This window comes from Streptopelia decaocto (assembly GCF_964273445.1).
Source record: "Streptopelia decaocto genome assembly, chromosome: 6".
Classification (NCBI taxonomy): Eukaryota; Metazoa; Chordata; class Aves; order Columbiformes; family Columbidae; genus Streptopelia; species Streptopelia decaocto.
Window position 1 is genome coordinate 65,024,656 of NC_138660.1, and position 23,232 is coordinate 65,047,887.

General features: G+C 40.5%; 1 long non-coding RNA gene across 1 annotated transcript; it reads left to right on the forward strand.

Annotated features, from left to right (window-relative positions):
- The first annotated feature begins 10,899 nt into the window (after positions 1 to 10,899).
- On the forward strand, positions 10,900 to 22,557 carry LOC309441152. The gene is made up of 3 exons (XR_014184318.1): positions 10,900 to 11,054; positions 21,975 to 22,273; positions 22,363 to 22,557. It is a non-coding gene; the product is annotated as an uncharacterized lncRNA (long non-coding RNA).
- Positions 22,558 to 23,232: the final 675 nt, after the last annotated feature.

Below are 23,232 nucleotides of genomic sequence, written 5' to 3' on the forward strand. Positions count from 1 at the left end.
TACTCTGATTTAAAATAGAAAGCGTGACTGGAGAGACCACAGTAAGACCCCCTGTGGTGCTGGGCAGAAGGTGAGGAACAAGGTGACAATATAATTTTGGGTGGTGGTTCTCTAGACCAATTAAACAGAGAAAATGTTGGAAATGCATGAAAAAAAATAATGCAGTCAAAGGAAAAAATAGCAGTATCGATTTCTGTGGGGAGCACAAGCCCAGGGAAAAGTCAGGTTTGTTTGGGTCTGGAGGCCTATGGGGTCATCAGTGGCCACCCCAGGGGGACACAACCTGAGGGGGACAAACCACTCTACGTGTGTTCCTTGACTCACCCTGTAGTTTGGGGTGACGGTTTTGGGTTACCTTACCCATCCTCCTGTTTCTTTTTTGATGCTAGATGCTCAAAATTTTTTGCGGATGGGGTCTCTTTGAAGTCTTGTCTTTTCTCCCATTGCCTGGAATGCAAACAGCAACAAATAGGCAAAAAGCCAAAGGCAGGCAGATTTAAACCAAATGGGTTTACTTTACAACTGGCTCTGAGTGCGACCAGGTTTATTGGGAATGGAAACATCTCTAAGGGGAACAGCAATGCTTAATGCAAGGATCCAGAAGAATCGTTGCCATAAGGATGCCTCTTCCAGCCATTTTGAGATGCAGAAAAAAGCACAAAATTCACTGTGTCACCCACTAGGAATGATTGCTGGTGTAGGATGCATTATTTGATACCTGTTATTTACTAATGCAGTTGAACTAAAGACCTAGGCACTACTGGAACTAGTTCACGAATATTTATTGCACCAAATCCAATCTATAATATAGTGTCAGCCTTGTACCAAAGCAGGACGCAGTAGTATTTATGATTATTAGTACAATATTGAATCATCCTGAACCAATTACTGGTCCAATTACTGTGTCATTATTATCTTCTGAATAGGGCTTGATTTGTCTGTGATAAATATGATGCAATTAAACTACCTTTTTACATAATAAAACACTGCAGGTGTTTATTCTTAAGGGTTTACGGATACCAACAACCAATAGATTTAATTAAAAAAATCCTTGAAATAAATGTGAATTTCATTAAATTGTTCTAACACTGGTGAGTATTTTAAGACTATATACCAAAAGATTCTCTCTCTATAATCTGTCTTAAAAGCTATGCTAAGTTCACAAAAACAATTACTTCAGCTTTTTAATGTTTCAATAATAATAATATTTCTTTAAAGAATGTGTTGTAATTGGTCTGTAATAGTATAACTTAAGAAAAAAAAAAAAGTACATGGGTCAAATTGGTGTTATTGTTGGGTCAAAGTGAGGGATAAATGTGTGCTGGCCTAATGAAAAATCTTATTAAATTCAGATTCTTTGCTCAATAATTTAAAATTTTATCTTACTTTTTTTTTGTACTACAGCCATAAACATAATATTGACTCAACTCCAGTTTGATACTAGCACTAGATACAGAACTACGGTGTGCTGGCGTTACATCATAACAAGAAAAGATCATTAATGTGAAATCCTACCTGTGGTAAGTAGCTATAGCTTTAGCTATAAACCAGCCTAAGTCAATACAGTATAAATGTGTATGAAACCCATTGCTGGGCTGTTTCATGCTGGTTTTCAGAAAGGCAAATTGGGAATTTCTTCAGCTGCTGGCCCTCCCCATTGTGCAAGGTTCAAACAAATGGTGATGCCAATATTGCATTTCTCTATCCTTTCTCCCATGAATGCAGGGTATATGCTGTATATGTTGGATTTGTCTTTTCTTTTTGCTACGTAGATTGCAGTAGCATACAATATCAGGAGAAATAGTAGGGCTTCTGGACATAGGCCAGATGTTTAGCGCTGGAAGTTTTTCTTGATTTGGGGCAGAGAAGTCTCAGGGTTTCTTTTAACAACACATCCATCTGAATCCAGGACAAGAGCTCATAATCCAATTTCCCAAATACAGTTAGGGAAGGTTGAAGCAGAGTTGAGCTCCAGAACATGGTGATGCTGATCCTCACCAAACCAGGCTCATGGACCCACAGCTCCACAGCGGCAAAGCCCCCAGGTCTCCAGGCTCACGTCCCGCTCCAAAATAAGTCATTCATTTGCAGAAAGTTTCCTTTCATATCAAAATCTTATTTGATCATTATCAGCTAGATACTTTTACATACATTTTCAGTTATCTGCATTCTTTCAGCTGAATTCATTATAAGGAATAGCTGTGAGATGCTTTAGGCCATGGGATCACTCTTGATGGCCTAATGCTTAACAGGAGGGCTAATCATAGAATCATAGAACGGTTTGGGTTGAAGGGACCTTCCCAGCTCCCCCAGTGCCCCCCCTGCCATGAGCAGGGACATCTGCACCAGCTCAGGTTGCTCAGAGCCCTGTCCAGCCTGGCCTGGGATGTCTCCAGGGATGGTTCATCCACCACCTCTCTGGCCAACCTGGGCCAGGCTCTCACCATCCTCATGGTGAAGAATTTCTTCCTCATGTCCAGCCTGAATCTCCCCTCTTTTAGTTTAAAACTATTACCCCTTGTCCTACCATTACAAGTCCTGCTAAAAAGTCTGTCCCCATCTTTCTTATTGGTCCCTTTTGTGTAGGGACAGGCCACAATAAGGTCTCCCTGGAGCTTCTCTTCTCCAGGCTGAACACCCCAACTCTCTCAGCCTGTCCTCACAGCAGAGCTGTTCCATCTCTCCGATCATTTTTGTGGCCTCCTATGAACCCTCTCCAATAGGTCCTTGTTTTTCCTGTACTGTCTTTCCCAGTGTCTGTGTCTGTTGAGCAGCATTTCCCTACATCTTTCATTGGTGGCCGGGCAGGATACCCACTCCTGCCACCCACCCCACACCCGTGGGACCTGCCTTAGTGCCTCTGCCTGTTCCCTCCCATCCATCTTCCCTATGGCACGGGGCAGGCTGAATGATAAAACAAAGCTTTTGCAAAAAATTTATTAAGCAAGACATAAGGTCAGGCTTTTAGTTGCAAGGCTGGAAACTAAAGGTTACAAGCAAAACAAATATAAACACAATTCCAGTTTAAGCTTAAACAACTGGATTCCTTTTCAATTGCTTAGTCCGGTTTCTCAGATCCTGAAGACATACTGCAGCTGTCAGGATTTGAAGCATCCTAACTTCTGCCCTAAATCCTGATCCTATGGTCAGGCACAGGCAGCCTGGTTTCCATCCTCCTCCTCCTCTGGCTGTAGCTCTTGGGGCATGTTCACACTCTTTTGGTCTGTGATGAGACCTATTTCTTGTGAAGTGACCCTGCTGTAGACACGTCACGTAGCCGGCATGCCCTTCCTCCTCCTCCCTATCACCTCTTTGATCTGCTTTGCTGCTTTTCACCAGCGCCAGAGCAGATCTATGTGCTTCAAGCCTTGGTGCGCAGCGCAGGAGCATCACAGGGCTGCAGGGCTTTGAAATGCTCATAAGGGTGTTGGGGGATGCTGATGCCTTCAGTTCCACTTCTGTTCCTCATTCCCACCCCAGAGGTTGCCCACTGACTGTCCTCACCCATCCTTTCTTCCTAACATCCAGGAATGGAGTAACTCCTACAGCACTGTTCTTGTTCACTGTGTAGGATCCATCCACTGCACTGCCCCTCCTGCTTAGGGCTCTTTGCACCAAAACCAGGAGAAGGGCTGAAGTTTAGTAACATTTTTTACTTGTTTGCAAACTAAAGTCAAGACTGATTAGGCCTTCTGATCATAGGAGCAATCAAAGGTCAGCTTTGTGCCTAGCGTAAATCAGGGATGTTGCCCTCCCTTTGATGATGATGCTCTAATTTATATTAGTCGCAGCCCTACATGGAAGCATGGCTCAATAAACACTAAACATAAACACATTGAGAAGGAGAGTCAAATTATGGGTGGCAAAAAATAGATAAACCCCAAATGATAATCTGAAGGAAGCATCCTGTATAGCTAATTCTGATAACTATTTCAAAGCAGCCAATACATTTGGGTTTCTACCACGATCTCTCTGCCATCAGGAGTGGGTTCCTGTATTGGTATTCAGCATCAGTGTCTGAGGACTTTATCCCTGAGATGCCTTGTGTTTGCCACACAGCACTGGGTAGCACAACAGGTCTCAAAGAAAAGAAGTATTAATGGATGGATAATTGCCCACCTTGTAAAAAATTTACTGGGAACTTGATACTTTTATCATTTGTCACAAACAACTCCACGGTGTAATAATGTAGGAAGTATCGCTGGTACTATAAAAAAAGCGATGGTGCAAATAACACTTCTCTTTTGCTGAATAGCGCTAAATAGCAGGGAGTTCCCATTTCTTCATTGTCAGAATTTCAATAATTGTAGATGTACATTTGCAGGGATCAATTGATAATTTGAAACACACGCCATCAATATTTCATTTTCTCTATGTTTTTAAACGAAAGAAAGAAGCCCAATTTCATAGTGTTAAGATTAAAAAAAAAAATCTCATTTTGTTTCCTTGTCTACTGTTAAGGAAGAAAACTCATTTCTTGCAGCATAGAGGGATATTAATGAATGCAAAGAGCATTTTCCATATTGCAAAATAAAATTTACTGTTCTAACCAAAGATATTTTATATAAATTAAGAGTTTGTTTAAAAAAATCGAAAATGGGAACTCAATTCTAGACAATTCTTAATTTAAACTAAGTGTTAAAATAAAAGCAATAACACTGAGAATAAATTAATGCACTACAATTAACTATATTTACAATAAGTGGTTTGGTTGGAAACACCTATTCCCTACACTGATAAAATAAAACCTGCATTCTGCAAAAGCTGAAATAAGTTAAATGAAGATGCTTTTAACAAGGTTATTACTTAAGCAGTGACAGGTTTACAGATTTTAGCACCATTGGGTTTTCACAGGAGCTACAGCAAGTGCTAAAATAACACACACCTTCAGGTTCATTAAATTCACCAGTATGATGAAATAACTGATATTTTTCTGTATTACTATAGTGCCTCAAAGAACTGACTATAAATAAGATACACTAATAACAACTGTTTGCAGTGCTAAAACAATAAAATAATTCTTCCAGGCTTATATGCAAAGGAAGAAATAAGTGTAAGGCAGACTGTTAGCGTAGTTATATCTGGTGGCTTTTATTCTACTGGTACCATGCCACTGGCCATTTATTTATCATAGAAATGCCCTATAAAACGTTTTATCATTCATTGTGGCAGGAAGAAACTTGTTTAAAGGCTACATGAAGTGTGGGCTCCCATCCCGATACATTTACTTTCTAATCTGGTGTTTGCTGAAGCATTTCTGAAGGCTAGCTTATGCAAAGAACTGGTTTTTGTAAAAGGAGCATTTCAGATGACAGTAAATCCCACATTATACTCTGTTTTGGAAAGAACGAACGCTGAAAAAAGCAGATTTCTAATAAATCAATGGAGTATGGCCTTTGGAGACCTGGGAGACATATGGACAGTAATAGAGCATCTCAGGTTGTTGCGTGAATGATTCCATCTGGATGAAGGCTCCGAGTAATTCGCCGCCTCCTTCTCCCCTAAAACACCTTCAATCTTACCCGCAGCCCCGATCTCAAATGTCAGACCACCTGGGATCCGCAGCTGTTGGGCTGAAAGCGGAGCTGCCGGGGCAGCCGCGAGCCCCCAGCAGCCGCAGCCCCGCTGCCCTTGGGTGAAAATTGGGGGAATTTGGGCTGCGGGGTCTGTGCCGGGTGTGGGGTTTAATGCTTCTTTCCATTGTATGTGATTAGATATTTTTAATATATATATGTACGTGTGTGTACATATATACACACACATATGCATGCAGGCATATCCACACACACCTAAAGAGTTGGAATAGCTATTTCCAGTGCCTGGTTTTGGTCCCCATAGGGACACTTGGGTGTCCCCACACTGATACAGAGGTAAAGCAGAAGTCACTTCACAGCTGTTAGAAGGTGCAAAACCCACGTAAATAGGGGAATCATCCCCGGGATGTTACAAGCTTGCCTAAATTTTGCTATGCTATATCTTTCCTCTGGATGATTTGCAATTTTGCTCTCTGGAAGCCATAAAATATGTTTCGGCAATAAGTGTGTTTGCACTGATGGGAAGATTTCCTTGCACGGGTTGTAAGCAAGGTTTGGGTGACAGTAATTGTGCTGCAAGGTTTGGGTGATAGTCATTACTCTGCAAGGTGTAAAACCCAGCCACAGGGCTCGATCTATCACACCACAAAGCTGGTGCGTTGTGCAGGGAGTCCGGGAACACAGGACAGGAAAGTAGTGAACTTGCCAATTTCTTGCCCTCTCATGCGATGAGGATTTTGGAGGATGAGTCCCATCTATTTCCCAGAGCTCTAACAATGCACACACAGGAGGTGTGTGAAGTCTCAGCTGCCATCTGAGCTCCAACAGCTCCCAACACCTAAAAGTACAAGGAGAAAAGAAAACAAACCTCACGTAACACCAGATTGCGTATCTTCTATCAGTGGCTCCATCCTTTCTTGCCAACCTAAACTAATTCTTCGTGTTTGAAGGCTGTTTGCTATCATCAAAAAAACACCTAAACTATCTGTAATCTACTGGTTTTGCTCACACCATAGGGATGTGTCGTGCTCCAGAGGCACCGCTGAGCAAACAGGCTGCTGGACACACATTTCAGATGAGCAGGATGAGAACAGCGTGTTGCACCTACGCAAAAACCTTTTAATTTCTCCACATACTTCATAAACCCCTTGGAACATCTCTCTGAGAAGAGCAATATGACCATTTTATTGGTGAATAAACAGTCACAGCTCTACTAAATGACTTCTTTGGCCTCAGGCACAAAATAGCTGTGGCTGACCCATGAGGGGAAAAAAATGTTTTTCATGAGAATTTCTTTATTTCAGGATTTCTCCTCCCACCTCAATTTTACGTAGCCTGCACTTACTGATCTTTTAAGTTATTAATTTATTTAGATTTTTTTGTAAACTCTGGGAAACTCGGGGAACGAGTTGGTTTTGAGTGCCTGGCGGTTGTTAATAATTCATGCTTCATGTGAGAAGAAAATTGATCAGAAGCATCCTGGAGAGACCAATCCATGCTGCCTCTGCGATCAGCTGAGGTACGAACTAAAATACGAGGCACGAACTGAAAGATATCGCTGGGAAAATCTGCGCAGACCCATCACAAGCCAAGTGGCGTGGCTGACGAGGGGCGTCAAAGGGAAGAGCAGCACGGTGTCCTTTGAAGCCCGGTCATGGAGACAAGGATGTAGGGATAATAAAAAATCCTGCAGTGAAAAGTGGTCAAAAGTTCTCACAAGGAGGACGAGAGCAACTCCATTTCCTGAAGGCAGCGCTCCAGATCAAACAGTCCTTTGTGGAAATGTTCAAGTAAAGAAAAACCACCTCATCCTGGGATGAGAATGAGCTCCAACACCTGGGGCTGGATGGGAGGTCAAAGCGGGAGCACTGGGGGATGTTGGTAGATGCTGAGGTTGAAGCTGGGTCGGAGCTGATGAGGTGGAATTGTTCTGTCAACTGTAAGAGTTTATATTTTCTGCTAAAAATATATATATATGTATTCAGAAATTATTCCCAAATGGAATTTGGGAAGCGTTTGCTGAGCTTTAATTTCATCCCGGATCTATTGATTCATTTTCTATTTGTCTGTACTGTTCTTCCACTTAAAGTTACATTAGAAATCACACATATGTGACCTGGAAATACAAGAATTTCAGAGTGTCTAAGGAAATGTGTTTAAGGAAGGTTTTCTGGAGCCCAAGCCTTCACTCGACTTTTCAGCTGGGAATGGATCCTCCTGTCCCTGTGCTGACCACAGAAGAAGGATGAAGGATGGTTGTGAATGAGGGCGGGAAGAGGCACCTGCCATTTCTGGAAGAGTTCTTGTTTCGGGGCACGTTTTGGATAGGTAAGCCATCATGTACTGGTAGAATTTTGTTTCTCTCTTTTTTTTTTTCCTGCATATTTTAATTGCTACACATGAATAAGCATAGAAATTAACTCTAGATGTACTTCTTGTCAGTGTAAGTGTGAGCTATATAGATACATACATGTACAAATTTATGTGTAGTTGTCAGTCTTGGTTTCCTACTTGTTAAGGTAATTGTGTCATCTAAATACTGTCATACTTAGCTCTGGACAGATTCATTAACTGTTCCTATTACCCTGACATGCAAACACCTATTTCATTGAGGTAACTCCAGAGTAAATCCCTTAATTTCCAAGGTTCTTTTGCCATTTTTGCTTGGAAATGACAAGAGCTGCTAATACTCAAAGAAAAATGAGATATCTGACACTGAAAAATATAGTAGGTTTGATTATTATGGTATACCAAGGCAAAATAATTGAATTAGTGTGCTTGTACAAATTATTTTCTCTGTATTGGCCTAAGAACTGACACTGATCACAGTCTATTACTACCGCTTTATCATCTTTAGTATCGTATAGATACATATTTTATCGCTATATATGTATATATGCTTCCAGCATATCAACCTGAGGGAGGACCTCTCTAATAGAAGTTTCAGGCTGCATGTTACTCTCCTCCACATCCAGGTAGAGTGAGAGGAGAGGAAGGAACTATGGATATTCCTACTAACAATCTCTCTATCTATTTATTTTGCAATCAAATTAACAAAAGGAAAAAAAATAATCCTTTGTAATGATACTCCCCTATTCATTACTGAGTAGTTGAACACCATGAGATGTTTGACAGCCTTCATGACAGACGTAACTGAAATGTCGTTTTGTCACCTAGGTAAACAGATTACATTGTGTATAGTTTCTCTGTTTTTTAACATGACACTGATATTTGTGATATCTGGGTACTGTAATTCATACAAACTATTTTTTCTTACCCTACCATGTGGCTGTTTTTAAATAGTGGACTATAATACACATAGCTAGGCCAAAAATGGATTTTCAATTTCCTTGTTACAAGAGAGAAGTCCACTGGCATCCTGAACCAAATATTGCCCAGTATTATTGGGTAGTCTTCAACAACCTGGGGAGAGCACTTTCCTTCTGATCTTGTAACAGATTCACTCCAGAGACTAATTTTCCCCTGCACTGAACTGGAGCACATCTTTTAGGGCACATCAACGCTGAGTGAACCACTGTCTGTGCAATCAGGGCTAATCTAACGGTGGCGTGGTGCAAAAACTTCACTGCCCTGGTCCACGATATACAACGGCTTGGCATAAAACAACTCAGTTTTACATCCTAGAAGCACTACATGCTAACCACGAAAAATTGTTTTGCGCTTAACCCACCTGCGTGAAGCACCGATGAGGGTCACTGCACCCCATGTTTATCTCTCTGTCCCCAAGGTGTTGGACCATGAGGAGCAAAACCAGCCTGGGCACAGGTGACTTGTCAGAGCAATAAACGCCCCCCTGCAGTTTGCTGGTCCTTGGCCTGTCTGTTGAGATGCCAGACGGGGTGCTAAGCGGTTTCTAATGATTTTGCCATTTTGCTGCTGCAAACTGAAGTAAGAGTGGGAACATGTCTGTTTTGGCCAAACAGCAATCAGTGCTTGAAGCCTGGAAGCACCAAAGTACTTTTTGGCCACTGTTGATTCATTTTCTCTAAATTCCAAGGGAGATTTATAATTTTTTCTGTTTTTTTTTTTTTTTTTTCCTTGCAGATTCAGTGTTTTCTGCAGCTTTTGTAGAGTGCCGTGTCCACAGGCACTGTTTTAGCAAAGGCTCTGTGACACGCTCCCATGGAGCCCGCATGAAGACAGGAGCCCAGGCAGAAGGTATGTAACCTTGTTGTCCTTTACATCAGGGTGCTGGGGCTGTCAGCATTGTCAGACAACTATAAATTATGCATCATTGTATCCTGGAAAATCATGCAGAGATCTCCTCTATTCCCAGGTTTTAATTATTTCCATGAAGGTTTATCCTACCTCCGTACACCCGATGCTCAAATATCCTTCAGGAAATGCACCTTGGTCCCTGGATGAGAGTGTGGTAGTCTCTGCAGTGGTTTTGCACAAGCTGTCTAGAAAAGAGACAACGTTTCACTGGCAAGGATTTGTGGGATGAAGGTCTGAGGAAGAGGAACAGTACTTTCCGTTGCATTACTCTACCTCGCAATTCAGCTGGGAGGTTTCATGCATCTCATAAGCTGCTCCGAGCCCCTGCAGTTTGCAAAGCGGAAAAAAAAGAATTGAAGAAGCAAAAATAAATATTAAAGCACGTAAGAATTAAACATCACCTATTCAAATAGCAATTATGCCGTTGAAAACAAGATCACCACACCTGTACAAGAAAAGACAAGCAAGCCCAAAACATCTGTTTGGATCCACCTGCCAAGCACCTGTTTCGCTGTTTCAATGCCATTTGATTGCTGGAGATGTAGAGGCTCTTGTGAGGTAATGAGTGATTTTATATTATGCATGATTGAAAACAGGTGTTCTAATGCTGTACAATTCTATGCATGAATAATTCAGTTTGTTTAGAGCAAGATCTTTCAAAGAAGTATGGTCTTTATTTTTTTATAAATATTAAGGTTATTCTCTGCAATGTATGGTGGCTGGTCTTTTCAGCAGGCTCACTGATGACCATTTTTGTATAATTTTATGGGTAGGAAATAACACTGTGAAAGGTAAAAAAGAAAAAAAAAAATAATTATACCTAAAGCGCACTAGCACTGAAATTGAAAGGTTTCTTTAGCAAGAAGGGGGGAAAAAACCTGTCACTGTTTTAAGGGAGAAAGCCAGATGACTTTTGGCAAAGCCTGCTTCTCAACACTAACAAAACAGCCCAAGAGCTTAATTATATAGAGGGGTGAATGTGCCTGAGGGATAAGTAAGAGCTAGTCCATCTCTTGGTCCGAATTCCAGCTGAGACTGAATATGTTTAAGAATTTGGGTTGTGTTTTTCTCTCTCTCTCTTTTTTCTCACGATTACGAAAGTGTTTCTTGCACAGCTGTATGCTTTGCGCTGGTGGAAGATGCTGTGGACTCAGGCCTTTACCTGCAAACCAGCTCCTGTGTTGGGAACTGTGGGATCATCTCCCAAAGATGAGGAAGATGCAGCAGTCCAAACTAAAGGATGCAGCTAAGCTTGTAGCATCCCCTCTGCTTCTTCCCAAGGTGAGCAACACAGCTGATATGTCCTCGAGGCTGCACCCAGGAGAGTTTTGACATGGGGTGACAAGAACTTAAGCAGCTGAAGGTTTTTCTGCCACAGTGTATATTTTATCCCTCCTTGCTTCCTCAGCTAGGGCTGTAATTTAGTTTAGGAACAAGATTTGTAATTGCTGTCAGTCGTGGTGTTAGTGTTTATTATGGGAAGCTTCTATTGGAAGCAGTACTGGGATCTCCCATGCGCTTCCCAGGGAAGGTCTGTCACTTTGGCCAGTTCCCCCACTTCCATTGCAGCTGCTTCAGCAGCTTCAGTGGCCCATGGTTGATTTGATGCCTGGCTTGAAACAAAAAGCGCTCAGAGCATTGTTAGAGGGTTTATACCTGATGTGCCAGATCCTGCACATCCCAGGACAGGCAAGGTTCAAAGCAGACAAAGAGGATGCCAGCCCTGCCAGGATATTGTGGCAAATAAAATCTTGGTGAGCATGAAGAGAGCAGAGAAAGTGAGAGTGAGCAGAAGCTTTCAGGTCTTCCAAATGGTCATGTAGTGTCCATTGCCATTGATGAGACGATGAAAAGAGTAAAAGCGAAAAAAAGGGAATGGAATTACTGATTTGAAAGGAGGAATGAACAAAGACAAGAGGCTGAAAGCAATTATTAAAGCGTGCTACAGTGCCCTGTGCTAATTAAAAAATGCTCCATAGTGCTAGAACACCAATATTTATAGATGCTGATACACAATCTGAACAGATTTGGATCCAGCAGCAGTAGACGTTGGTGGAGTGGAATTCAGCACATTGTGTGGGGTCAGGCAATAGAAGGAGGAAAACTTGAGAATCCAGAATAGCCAAGTGTGACCCAGGACCTCACTGGGTAAATGGGATAGCTCAAAATCCATGGCCCACTCTGGTCAGGAGACACCAAGTCAGGGTTCATGCAGGACTTAAAATCAATGGGTCTATGAACAAGTCTAGACAAGCGTGCAGATATTTAGGGGTTTAACTGAAGTAGATCTGTCATCTGTCAGTATTTAAAACACAGAACATTACCAAAGATGGTAAATTAGAGTTTATAACATCCTATCCATTCAGCTGCTGCCAAAGTAGCTAAAGTTATCTGACCTGCTTCAGAGACCACAAGAAAAATTCTCGTGTAAGGTGCAAAAGATGCATTGCAGCATTTTACAGAGAGGTAGAGGAACTTGTCTCAGCTCACATGTTAGTTCCCATGACAGGTGAAAGAACGTTTCACCACGCTTTACACAAAACAAGCTGGGGAGGTTTAATAGATGCAGCCCTATTCTGCTCCCTTTAATGCTTTGGAGCCAACGTCCATGCCATCAACAACAGGGTGGTAATCAAAAGGAAGGAAATAAGGGAAGAGATCTCTGAAGGAAGACAAGCAGTAAGGACAAAATACTGTAAAATGTCTAAAGTGTGAGGAAAACGTATGTTGTGTTTTGTTTTCTGAGCTGATTAGGAAGAGGAATACATCCTGGTACTCTGAGTCTCTGCAAGAAGGAAAGCATTTTCTTTTTATTGGGAATTATTGTTCCTCCCTTTAACAAGGAGAAAATAAATGAATTCTCATAATTATAGCATGCTGCTTGGGGGGTAAAAATTAAAAATGATGATGTGGCATCTCTTCAAGGTGCTGCTGCTTGGGCTCCTGAGGGGTTACCTGTCCTGGGGCAGATGATGGGAACTCACAGCTCCCACTGAGCAGCTGCCAGAAAGGCAGCACATTACTGCTCCTTCCTGACTCCTTCCCCATGACAGCAACATGCAAAATATATATTTACCTTATATATATATGTATACACACCTCCTGTGATTTATTAGGTAACTGTTCCCCGCCGTCCTTACCCTCCAACTTATTTGTCTTTGGTTTACTTTCAAGAATTAATCAGGTTCTGATGAACTTACGGGAAATTTTCTGTTGCTGAATGGGAGATGTAATTCCCTGATATTTCTGTCGCTACAGCAGAGGGGACATAACAAGGTCCTTTCTCTAGGTACCAGTAGCCCCATTTCCTAAACCAGCAGCGCACTCCTTCTTATTCACAGTTGCAATCGTGTTGAAACTGTCAAGTGTTGTTTCCACCTCTTTAATTTTCTTCTCGAATGAAATCTTTCACTTCTTTGTATTCAGAGGCTGCTGTGGCCTGGATCTCATCTTGTCTTCTAGTAACATCTTCCAGATTTGTTTTAAACTGATTAGACACTGCTGAAGAATCAGCTTCTCTCCCCCGGACAGTACAAAGCCAAGTGTTGACAGAGCTGGCTCCTGGCCATCAGTTATGTGATGACGCAGCATTGCATCTTTTGACAGCCCCGATTTCGTTTGGGGCGCTCTGAAACGTTCACACACCCCGACGAATTAAAATAAAATAAATCACACAGTGACAAGAGGCTGCAATTAAAAAAAAAGAAGTGTCAGCTTGACCAGAGAGTTCCTTTAATTAAGGGACTTATTCTATACACTGGAGCAAAGAATCTGAAAGTTATTTCTGCCCTTCTCATGTGGCTGCATTTTCCCTCTGAATTTTGATTTTGAAAAACACAAAATGATCCTTTTTATTGGGCTACTGAGAGAAATTATGGGGAATGAGCTGAGTGAATTTAAAATTCTCTCAGTAGGAGTAGGAAAGGAGGGAAATACTCGTCCTTTTGTAATTAAATAGCTTCTAGTGCAGGTTTAGACATAAGGACACTGGTCTTTGCTACCCACCTGGGCACAGGGATGCATTTAAGTCAAGAAGATCGCATGTATTACCACCATGTAGATTCTTTTCTGGATGGACATCATCCCCTTTTTAAGCATGATGAGGAAATACAGAAGGTTACAATACCAAATACTATTTCTGAGATTCATTTGTCCCTGAAGGTCAATAAAGCTCATCAAGAAATACATTGAAATGAAGCAAAGTTAGCTCTAGCGTTTGAGTCTTCCCTCCACAGTGTCCTAAGAGATGTCCTGTGGTTTGACACATAATTAATATGTTTATTTATCTTAGCTTGCTTTTTTTCTTGCTTCTTATTAATGGCTACCACTGTAATAGCCAAATACAAACATTTCATCCTGTTTCGTAAAGACCCCATGGTCTATTTTACTGCAACACTGGTAATTTCCCAGCTCCCAGCAGTGACATGGAGTAGATGCATTGACCAAAAAAAAACCAAAAAAAAATCCAAAATTTTCTCACCACTTTTGCTTGAAGCTGCGTTATGTTTACACACTTGTGGGAAATGTGTCTCTTTTGCCTCTTTCGAGTGTCATGGGAACAGAAACTGAGGTCTGATCCGGTAGCACCGCTCGGTGCTGCCTGGTGCTTCTCGGGGGTCCCATAATCCACCCACAAGGTCATTTCAGTGTGTGACTTAAAGTTATTCGCTGTTTGCCAGTGTCCAACATCCCAAACACGTGGAAAATAAGGCTGGCTCAAGTATTTAAAGCTGACAGATTTTCAGACAAACATAACTAATGTATTTCTATGTTAGTTAATACATTAGTTCAGATTCTTTTTGTTATTTGTCATGTTAAAACATTAAAATGTCCTCATTACTCTAAATGACATAATTTTAAAGTTTTGGGATTCTCAAGGCATATTCGTGAGAATTATTTGCTGTAGCTTATGCCATTTGTAACTCACTTTTTATAGATTTGACCTGTCAGGTAATTTCCACAGTATTGTTTTTGGCTCCTTAATTGGATCCCATCCAAGTTTACAAAGTGCTTCTACAGAGATAATGGAGCACATTCCAGCATCCCATGAAATGTCAGCTATATATCCAGTGTTAGATGTGTAGTGATAACCTGGGTAGAGCTGCCAGATGCTGTAATTTCTTGCATGGGAGTACCAAACACCCTGAAGACACCAAGACAATTCTGCCAAAAGAAAAAGGGGAAAAAACAATAAAAAAAGAGAGTGAGCAAGAGAGAGAAAGTGTCCAAGAACTCCTGTTTGCTGCTCTTGATGCTTTACCTCTATCTCCTTATGCAACACTATTAGTTTACATTGAAGAATGGTAAGTTGATATCAGTAACAAGTTTTCATTGTAAAAAGTACTAAATATTTTTTTGAGGAAATGCATAAATCTAGTAAAAAAATAATTAAAAAAAAAAAGAAGGAATACAAATGTAACTCTTATCTGAGTCCAATCAGCTGAGAAAAGCATGATGATACAATAAGATTTAGCAGAAGCACAAATTGAAAACGGCGAATAATACTTTTTTAGAAGGGGCCTACAGGAATAAGTAGGTCTCAGAGGTATTTGATTTGGAATATGTAATCTTCTCCTTTGAGGATATTTGTGGAAGTTATTCCTGAATGTTCAGAGTTTTCTCTGCTTTTCATTATCTTCCTCTTTTTTTTTTCCTAACAAGGGCCAGAACTGTATGCATGATTTTCTGTGATATATTCACATGGGAGGTATTCTTGAACTGGCCAAGGACACATCGTTTACAAGAAGGTCCTGTCAAGCATCCAAACGTCTTTGCTGAAGCTTCCATTTTAGATGACCCCACAGAATGTGAGAAAGATTTCTTTTAGGGGAATGGCATCTTCTGGCCAGAGTTATGTCCAGAAAGTCTGTGTGCTTAACCCGTCACTGAAATGCCCAGCGCAAATGAATTTAAGGGTGGAGGTAGGAATGACGTATTCGTGTTTTCTCAAGAAAGATGCCAGGAGAGGACTCAAGCCCTTGCTCTGATTTTTTCCGACACGCAGAACTACCTCTCTGGTAAATATGGTTTCTGAGGAGGTCAGTTGGATGTTTGAGCCCTGCAAGCTGGAGAAAACAGAAGAATTTGGGTCATCTTCCTCTCTTAGCTTAAAAATATCTCCTTTGGAAAGTGTATCTCTTCCAATGCAGTCTTTCGGTTGTGAAGGGGGCAAAGTTTATAATTTTGGGTGGAAACCATGTGAAAGTTAGCTGTTTCATCAGGGGCTTGTTTTGACTTTTTTGGATTTGTTCAAACCCAAAAGTCAAAGTGAAACTCGGGGGATGTGAACCCGCTTGAATCAAAACCAAAAAAGCAACGTGCCAGATATCCCATGAACCAAAAACCTCTGGGTTCTCACAGTCCTCATCCAAACAAAAATGCACTAATATAAATCAAACACTGAACCAAATATCCTCTTTTGCTCCTTGTAGCTTTCATGGAAACAACGCAGAATATTAAAAAGATCTGCTCAGTTTTGCAGCAGCAACTACCAAAATATCCTGTGATCATTTGATAGCTGGCAGTTAATATCCTGATCTATTCTCTTTAGTCACTAATCCAATCCTTTCCAACTAACACTCTATGTTGGCATGCACAGCATAACCCCTTAACATCTTCCTCGGTTGTACAATTTCACAGAGAAGACTCTGTGTGCAATTCACAGCCCTTTACATTCTTGCTCGAAGAGCCAAGGAGGGAGATGGAGTTGCAATTATCTGAAAACTGCAAGCAGCGTGATCAGTACAAAGACAGGATGCTTAGCCAGTATATGACAGGCTGGAGTACTGAGAAAATATTTAATGATATTTTTCCCTGTGGTTTACCTTGTTTGAGAACATACCATGGCTCAGAAATGAGAGAAGGGTGGAAAAAAAGGAAAAAAAAAAAAAAAGAAAATCAATGTTTTGCAGTACCATCACTCATCATGTACCAAACAGTTTCTAAAGCCATAAAAAAGTGCTAGTCATGGAAGAACAGCAAAGGTTTCATTTGTAACTAAGACACACTTGTTTGTAATAACATGTGTGCTTTCAAATGTTGCCAAGTCGCTGAGGCTATCTCTATTATATACAAGCGTTAAGTATGTAAGTGTTAAAAAAAACAAGGTAATGTTAAAGAAATGTTAAAAAAAGAAAGTTTGATCAGATGGTTAAAATCCAGTTAAACCAAAGACAACCTGTTTATGACCTTTTTATGCTAAAAGCTAAAAATGTCATTTTTTTTCCACAAGATTAATTACCATCACTCTGGGAGTAGTGAGCTGGACATTATTATATGATGTCAATTAATGATTAAAAAAAAGGTGGTTTGCAAATGTAGCACCATAGTCCCTGGTGCATTACATCATTTCTGAAAGATCTTAACACGTGATAAGCAAAGAACATTTTAACCTAAAAGTCTGAGTGTTACAACCTCCTTTTTGTCGTAACACCCTATGCACAACCTTTTGGCCTAGAAGTCATTTGCAATAAAATTAAGAAGTCAAAAAGAAAAGGAAAAATAACCTCTAAGAATGAGAAGACACCCTCCCGTTCTGCTGTCTTACTGTTAATGCAACAAAATGAGTCACTATATATGTCGGTAAACTTGGTGTTGATCTGAGCGTGTGCACCGTTCTCAGCAAGATCCATCATAAAAATCTCGTGCTTGGAGTCGTAAGGTTGCTGTGATTCAGGTATTATAAACTGTATAATGCAGTTATCTCTGTGAGAGTGCCTTGAAAATTTCATATGCTGAAGAAATTACGACTGCACTTGCCCAGACTCTGCTTTCCCAGATGGGGTGACAATGATCATTTATGTGCCTTACTGAATTCACTGAAATATTTAGAAGGGGTTTAACCTATATTTTTACATCTCCTTCTGTTATAACCATTTTTTTTTTCATCAAGTTTGATTTCTTTGTCAATAACATATATGACCCGACACATTTTCCTAGGAGCTCTTCTCCACTTTTAATATCAAAACACTGAAGAGATTCCTTTGTAAATGAACGATATGCATTTAAAATACCTTTGTAATAATAAATACCACATGAACATATGTATCAAGCAAAGGATTTCAATTCCGATGACACTTGCTTCTCAAGAACAGACATTCTGGAAGAAAAAAATGTTGCCAGCCCCAAATTGATTGACATTTGTTTACTTAACTCTCTCTTCTTGAAAGTCTGCACACCTATTTCAACCTTGAACAGTTTCCAACTGTGGTATACTGGAACATTTTTTCATTTATTAAGTTCAGTGTTGCCAACCCAAACAAAGAGTAATCAGTGATGATCCAAGCAGACCAAGCTGTCTAGCACCATACAATGTATCTGCATGCTAATTTTCAAATTCCCTCACATTTCCAGAGAACTAATGTGATCATTTTCATTCTGTTACAGCAACTCAACAGTTACCAAATCACCATCTGTGTTTTCGTTAACCTGAATCAGATATGAATTCTGTTATTGCAAGGTAGAGCAGCTTGTTTAATGATTCTTAATCTTTTCTTTAATTAAATCATGCAGCCAACCTGAAAAATCTATCTTAATGCAAATTAGGAGCTTTTTTGGCATTCGCTTACAGTAATGCACTAATAAGGTTAATTTATGAAGGTTCTCTTCCAGTCTGTACAGATGATATTTGTTCACTGCATATTTTTAGCATATTGTCCCTTTTTGTAATATTTAAAAAAATAATAGTAAAAAAATGGTTATTTCCACTCGCACAAAAGAGGGAGGCTGTGATCGGCTTATTGTTTATTAGAAATTAGAGCACAGAAAATGAAAATAAGTCTCTCCCTCCTGCAAGTATCAGGCTATGAGGATGCAAAGGCACAATTCAAGGGCCTATTGAATTAAAGGACCTCAGACGAACACTCTCCTTACTTTGGCTGCTGGAGAAAATCAGGCCTCTGTTCAGATAATCATCTTGATGATATCAGGGGAGATAGAGAGTTTTTATCAACCTTTTTTTTTTTTTTCTCATAGGTGTGAATTAATAGTTTAAAGAGTAAATAATTCTTGTGAAATAAGCCTGAATACATTTCTCAGTTGCACAATTGCTTCAGCTCTGGGCTCTGATGATCTCAGTCAAGAAAATCTCTGTCTTTGTGAGCATTCCTCACAACTACAAAATGAGTTGAAATCCATTCAAGTTGCTGAGTAAAGAGCAAACTGTTTTTTTTTTTTAGGTTATTTTTCAACACCCACAAGTAAACGGGGATGGAGACTGAATTTTGACACATGGCCTTTGCTATTTAATTAAAATCACAGAGACTGGCTGGAAGGTTTTCAGCAAAGCAATTTTTTTTTTTTGCATTGGGAGACTGCAGATTCCTGAAATCAGGAGTTCTTTCTTTTCATAGAAATCGGCTTGTTCGGATCAGGAATGATTATTTTCAGTTCTAGGGAAGGACTCCTCCTCTTAGCTAGAAACTGCAAACCATCTTTCCTCTTTTGCAAGAGGATTGCCCAACTGCAGGAACAGCAAGGCTGGGTTTGAGGGAAGGGGAGACCCAGCTCAGCCCTTTCCTTACCCAATCTCGGTGTCGGCCGTGCCTTGCCCTACCTCTTTCTTTTCCCTTTCTGCCTTTCCAGTTGGCCTCGCTCCATGGCTGACTCTATTAACGATTTGCATGGCCCAAGACAGAAGTTTTTGCCCAAGGAACTTACCCGAGCTGTAAATCTCTGTGTTTAATTAAAGTGAATAGCGGGATGGAACGGCTTGGGGACGGATGATCGAGAGAATCTTTCATTCGAGTTCCCTGTAACTGGGGACTGGAAACAATATCTCACACTATTTGTGCAATGATTCCTGGCTTGTTAAGCATTATGGAGTGGTTGCTCTTCTCTGGCTTTAGGAATTTTGCTTTGCCCACTTTCGCATGGGTTTTTGCATCCATAGAAATGGCAATATGGGAGTTTTTCATCTTCCGTTTTCACCCTTCAGTTTAGAAAACTGTTTTTCAGCCATTGGTAGTCCTTTCTGTGCAATATTAACACAGTGAGAATGAAAAGTAATTGTTTTCCTTCCTGCTTAATTGTACCTATGTGTTCTTAAGTATATTACATGCTTCGCTTCATGCTTCACCCACTCTTAAAATACGCAGGTAAATGAGTACCAGCATAAGACTATTTTAATTCGAACCTATTATCCTGTACACAATCTTCTCTACTACTGATATGAAATTCTGGACATTTTCCTGGGGAAAAAAATATAGACAGATCACTTTTTTCTTCTCCCTTCAGCAACACTTAAGAATACCTGATACACCCCTTGGTTCCTTTTGGCAGTGAAGGAGAATGAATATTTGACAGTTTCATCCCAGAAAACAATATTGGGGCAATCTTCGGTGTCTTTTTGTTGTCTGTTTTGTCTTCATTTTTGTTGTTTTGCCTCTATTTCACGGAAGGGTGACCGGTCTCTAGGGGATAGGGCAACACTTGACATTGACAGTGTTTCAGTTACATCACATTACAGCATTTTCTCAGGTATTAGAGCAGCACTGTGCTCAAGCAATAGGACTTACCAAACTACCTCCTAATGAAGGTGCTCTGTAAGGAACCTCAAGATGGGAAACTGAGCTTCTGATTCCTGAAGACCTTTTCTATAAGGCCACTATGAGGAAAAAAAGGGATGAAGACTGTACTATCCAGTGGAGACTTGTCCACCACAGGGGAGGAAATGGAAAGAATATGATCACATTTGACACTAAAAATCTTGCTGGGTTAATTACGACCCACAAAGCAGAGAAATTAAGGCAGGGAGGGCATTCTCATGATGACAACCTTTACCCAGCAGCAAGCTTTGCATTTTCCCAAGGCTGAAGACAATTTAGCCTTGACAAATCCAATCAGTGATATGCAGGCATAACCTCTGGAGATAAGCTCAATTTTTTTAGGATACACAGGGCAAAAGATGGACTGCAGTAGGTCACTGTTAAAATATTCACAATATAGCTTGGCCAGTGCTGAAATGGCACAGTTGGCCTCAAGTCGCATCAAGGTCTCCTGGCATTTGCGTGTTTACCCAATGGCGTTGTGCAGTAAAGTGTTGAGTTCTCCTGAGCATTTTATGTATTTAAGGCAGTAACTTTAAAATAAAGAACTGCAACCTTAGAGGAAAGCTGCTATTTTGAGAATTTTAAAACATTATTGACTCCTGTCAGATCAGTTTCTAGACTTATTGACTCAATAAGTAAATATAGACTGAGAGAAACCGAGGTCAAGTCAATATTTATCTTGCAGATCAATACATTTTGATACTAACCAAAAATTAAGCTCAATAAATGCATATATTATATGCAGTAAGGTTAGAAGAGATCCATTCAGAAAATTTGTCAATTTGAAATTTCCCCATGGAATCCAGCCTTTCAGATTCAATTTCCATTAGAAGGTCTGTCCCTTTAAGGATGTTTAGGTGACAGCAATCACGATCCCCCATCACTCAATCGGGATTTCATCCAGTGGCTGAGGACCAATGAAAGAAAAAGGAAAGAAAAGTGAAGTGAGAAGTTATGGAGGTTGTATGGGGACTAAAGCAAATACGTAATGTGATATACCTAATGTAATATTGTAATGCAAATCTGAAGAAAGGATGGAAGAATGTGGGGGTTGACTTGCAGGAAGATATGGTACCAACTTCTACTAATAAAAAGAGGTCTCAGGAGTTTTTGAATTGTAACAAAGGGGATGCAGCAGCAGTGCATGTTATCACACTTCGCTTCTCAAATGCTGTAGCAGATGTTCTGGTGCTTGGTGGCCCCATGGCTGGGTTGGCCCATGCTGCGTGCATCATCTGGCCCTGTTGGGACATCACAGCTCATCTTCATGGGCTTAGGCCAGTTTGGAGGTCTAGTATCAGAGAACAAATGAGGACAGAGAAAAGGTGATCATCTCTATAGGAGACCTAAGATGACCCTCCTTTGTCCCCCTTGTCCCAGGGCAGGCAGGGTGGCAGAGGAGCGCGCTCTGTGCTACACATTGATCTATTCACCTGCCCAGACCCAGCCGCAATCTGTCCCTGCTCCATCCTTCCAACACACATTTTCCTGAAGATCTTTTAAGCTATGAAACTACCCTTTGGGGAATACACATGCTCTAGTGAAATATGTGTCAGGATATATGTGAAATATTTTCAAGAGACCTTTTTTCTTTTCTTTTTTTTTTTTTTTTTAATTTTTTTATCTTCTTGTTTTTATTTTTTTTCCTCCTTAGGCTTCTGAGCACGACACTGAATGCATTTGCACCCCAGATAACGGCGCTGACCTTACGTTTACATGGCACCTCTCACCCCAAAGGATCTCCCAACGCTTTGCGAATTTAGCACGAGCCGCTCTCCCCGCTCGGAATTCGCTTCACCTTCCTCTGGAGTCCAGCACCTGATTGACACCACACACAACCCTACACAGCGTCCTGGGGAAAGGGAGAGAAGAATATCTTCTCCAGATGAAACTCCAGGAAGAGTTTGGGCTGAATGTAATTACCCGAACTGGAATTTGGCCAGAGCACTGCAGGTACGGTGGATATTTTCCCTGGAAAAGCTGGGAGCGCGTGATCAGGAGGAAAAGGCATAAAAATGATTGAGTGTTTCTTGCCTTTTCAGAAAACATTGTTCTTGTCTTGTGGCTCATCTGGAAAAAATACGTTGGTTAAAAAAACCCCAACAACCTAGGCGGCTATGCAAAAGCCTTCCTTACGGATAATTTTAAAGTGAATGAAGATGATAAAATGACGTACTAATTGGTAAAATATGATTTCATTTGAAATAAAGTGGAGAATCTCACCAAATTTAGCTCCACAAATGTAGCAAAGTATATTTCTCATCCAGCATAAAAAGGTGCCATTTGTTTGATATCAGTTTGATGAATTATTAATTTTATCACAGCTAAGATGACAGCTAATATTAGAACATTGAATTATTAATTTTCAAATGTGGCAATAAAAAAGCAGAACAAACACAACTTGAGACACATTTTAGGTGTGAGTTGACTTGCTTACATAATCCGCTTGAGAAAACAAAGTGGTACAGATGGAGATCTAAATCCTGCCAAGCAACTGCTTTTACCTTCAAACCTCAGGTATGATTTTTCAGCCTTACTTTAGAAATAGTATTCCTGGAGTGTTCTATTGAACTATAGTTATTGGATATTATACACCTCCTGTGCTTGTCAGCCAAAACAGGGTCTCTGTGTAATTTTCTTGGCTGTGGATATAATTTTTAGGGTACTCAGGCCAAGGAATAATAAGAAAGGATGTGTAACCTAGGTAGAGAAGTCATCTTTTTTTTGGGGGGGATGGAGGGGTTATGGGGATGAGCAGGTTGAAAAATAGAAGTTATTTGTAGGGAATAATATTTGGTTTAGTCTTTTGTTCCTCTTCTTTCCTGCTGTTTTTTTTCACCACTGCTTGTCATGTGGCTGAGGGTAAATAAGCACTTCAGGGCTGGTTTCCTTAAAACTGTTTCTATGAGGTT